A 3,860-nucleotide genomic window follows, 5' to 3' on the forward strand; every position below is an offset into this window, starting at 1 on the left:
TACCTTTCAGCCACCCAGGGAGAGCCACGTTCAATGCACCAGCTTGCAGCACAGAAATAGCTTAACTTTCATCTAGTATTTGTCATGTTCTAGACTTTGAGTGGAAAGGTCTAAGTGTGTTATTTTATTTAATCCTTACACAGCCCTATGAGGTAGACACTACAAAGGATGCTGATAAGGCAACTGATAAAACACAAACAGATTAGATAATTTGCCTAAAGTCATGTGGCCAGCAAGCAATAGGGCTGGATTTGAACTTGGGCAGCCCAGCATACATTCATGCTCTCAATAGCTCCACAATGCTGCCTCCCCTAAAGCTTGTTTCCCAAACCCTGCACAGTGAGAAGTGGCATGGAACTGCGGAAAGAGCACTGGGTTGGGATTCAAGATCCTGGTTTTGCCATTTTCTAGCTCTGTGATCATGGGTGAATCACTTAACCTTTCCGAAGTAGAGTCTTGGGAGGGTTACATTATGTAACACACAACAGAGTGTCTGGTATAAAGTAGGTGCTTCATATATTTACTGTGTCCAACAGCCTCCTCTTTCCTCAGTGTCCCCTCCCTCAATCAGGCAAAGATGATTCTGGGATCCAGAGGGACAAAATGTATGCCCTCTTTCCCCATCGTGTCTCTGAAAGGCACATGATGAGGCTGGAGTCAGGACCAGGAGACAGGCTCCAATCCTGGCCCTTGCTCATGGCAGTCTCCCCAGGTGCCCTGCCTACCAACATGGGGTCACTGGTATTCAGCTGCTCTCCAGTTTCTCCCTTCAATGGCTCTGAACCTACAGCTGTCCAGGGAATGCATGGAGTTGGTCAGGGAAGCTCTACCATGCCTAGTAGCTGGCTAGCTTTCTCCAGCTCTCCTTCTGAAACTTGGCCAAGCCCCCTACCTCTTACTCAGCCCATTGACTCTTGAGCTCTCGCTGGAGTGAGGTGGGATAGCCAGGTGAGTGTGTAATGTGGAGACATTGCAGATCTAAGTTTGAATCCTAGTTCTGTTTCTTACGGGATATTTAACTCGAATAAGTCCCTTTGACATGCCTTCTTTTTCTCATCTATTCTTTGGAAAGCATTTTTTCTTTTCTTTTTTTTTTTTTTTTTTTGCAGAGATGGGGGTCTTGCCATGTTGCCCAGGTTGTTCTTGAACTCCTGAGCTCAAGGTGCTGGGATTACAGGCATGAGCCACTGTGCCCAGCCCTTTTTTTCTTTTTTAAACATTTTTCTACTCCCCAAAATGCAGAAAAATCATTTGGATTCCTATCCACCCCCTTCACAATTGGGCTCTTTTTAAAATTCTATTTCAACTCTGTCCTGGAACCTGTTGACCTAGAGGAAGCCCCTACACCTTTCCTTCCAAACCCCCTTGTGGAAGTTTGTGTTCCAACTTCCCAGGAAGGAGCAGAGTCATCATGCTCGCCCTTGTACCAACAGTGTGGTTTTCCGCATCACTCTGTCCAAGATCCACAACCTCTGGGAAAGTGTTCAGTTGCCCAGGTTTGGCTTCACACCCAGCCTTGGCTAGTATCGAACAGGACACCTCATTTACTAGAGTATCAAGACTATATACACAGGGGAAAGAAGTAATTCTCCAAGAGAAAATAAATCTGGAGTAATAATAATTTTAGAAAAGTACACCTGGGCCTAGGGTGGTGGCTCACACCTGTAATCCCAGCACTTTGGGAGTCCAAGGTGGGATCACTTGAGTCCAGGAGTTCAAGACCAGCCTGGACAGCATAGTGATACCTCATCTCTGCAAAAAAATTAAAAAATTAGCTGGGTGTGGGGGTGTGTGTCTGTAGGACCAGCTACTTAGGAGTCTCAGGTGAGACGGTCGTTGGAGCCTGGGAAGTGGAGACTCCAGTGAGCTATGATAGTGCCACTGTACTCAGCATGGGCAACAGAGTGACACTCTGTCTCGAAAAGAGAAGAAAAGAGAAGAAAAGAGAAGAGAAGAGAGCAGACCTCAAGGCAGACGGGCAGCCACACTTGCAAGGGTGGAGCCCGTTATCCCCCCGCTGGTCGTCACACCTGGACTCTGTAGGTGCCCTTGTTCTGGGGTAAGTGCACGGTGGAGCGTTTAGGGGCAATAGAACATTTTGTCTGCAGCTTGCTCTCAAATCATTCAGAGTGAAGACCTATGATAACAGAATATATGTAAAACTAGAATGATAGAGGGAGTGTGCAAATGAAATCTAACATTTGGGGAATCTGAAAGAAAAAGATGGGAGTTCTTTTACTATTTTTGCCACTTTCAATTTGAAATTATTTTTTAAAACAACACATTTGAAATTAAAAACAACAACAACAACAATGTATTGAGGCCTGGCATGGTGACTTATGCCTGTGATTCCAGCACTTTGGGAGGCCGAGGCAGGTGGGTCCCATGAGGTCAAGAGTTCGAGACCAGCCTGGCCAACATGGTGAAACCCCGTCTCCACTAAAAATACAAAAATGTTGATTATACAGTGTATGTAATTATTATAACTAGAGAACTGTACACTTAAAAATCTGTGCATTTTATTATGTATAAATTATGCTTTGATTAAAAAGGACCTGTGGAAAATACAAGAGAGGCTAAACAAAGCGAGAAATTAGTCCTTGAAGAGACTAAGAAAAATGTCAAACCTCTGTTGATATTGATCAAGAAAATACTGTCTAATATCTAACAGCCAACATCACAAATGAAAAAGGGCATCCTTGTGGATAAAATTTAATATAAAAAGATAATAAGAGAGGCCAGGCATGGTGGCTCATGCCTGTAATCCCAGCACTTTGGGAGGCTGAGGCGGGTGGATCACTTGAAGTCAGGAATTCAAGAGCGGCCTGACCAACATGGTGAAAACCCATCTCTACCAAAAATACAAACATTAGCCAGGCATGGTGGTGGGCACATGTTATCCCAGCTATTCGGGAGGCGGAGGCAGGAGAATCACTTGAACCCCAGGGATAGAGGTTTCAATGAGCTGAGATTGTGCCACTACACTCCAGCCTGGGCGACAGAGCCAAACTCTGTCTTAAAAAAAAAAAAAAAAAAAAGGCCGGGCGCGGTGGCTCAAGCCTGTAATCCCAGCACTTTGGGAGGCCAAGACGGGCAGATCACAAGGTCAGGAGATCGAGTCCATTCTGGCTAACACGGTGAAACCCCGTCTCTACTAAAAAATACAAAAAAACTAGCCGGGCGAGGTGGTGGGCGCCTGTAGTCCCAGCTACTCGGGAGGCTGACTCAGGAGAATGGTGTGAACCCGGGAGGCGGAGCTTGCAGTGAGCTGAGATCTGGCCACTGCACTCCAGCCTGGGCACAGAGCGAGACTCCATCTCCAAAAAAAAAAAAATTCACATGTGTTGAGTTTACTGAATGTTGGGTACTAAGTATGTTGTGCAAATCTCCTTTAATTCTCATAGTAGCCTATAAGGTAGGTTTTTTTTTTTTTTTTTTTTTTTTTTTTTTTTTTTTTGAGGCGGAGTCTTGCTCTGTCGCCCAGGCTGGAGTGCAGTGGCGCGATCTCGGCTCACTGCAAGCTCCGCCTCCCGGGTTCCCGCCATTCTCCCACCTCAGCCTCCGAGTAGCTGGGACTACAGGCGCCCGCCACCGCGCCCGGCTAGTTTTTTGTATTTTTAGTAGAGACGGGGTTTCACCGTGTTAGCCAGGATGGTCTCGATCTCCTGACCTCGTGATCCGCCCGCCTCGGCCTCCCAAAGTGCTGGGATTACAGGCTTGAGCCACCGCGCCCGGCCTAAGGTAGGTATTTTTATGATTGTTGTGGTTTACAGATGAGGAAACTAAGACGTAGAAAGGTTAAGGGACTTATGCAAGGTCTCACAGCTAGGAAGGAGAACTGGGTTTTGAAGCACAGCAGT

This window comes from Rhinopithecus roxellana, chromosome 8 (assembly GCF_007565055.1).
Source record: "Rhinopithecus roxellana isolate Shanxi Qingling chromosome 8, ASM756505v1, whole genome shotgun sequence".
In the NCBI taxonomy this organism is placed as follows: domain Eukaryota; kingdom Metazoa; phylum Chordata; class Mammalia; order Primates; family Cercopithecidae; genus Rhinopithecus; species Rhinopithecus roxellana.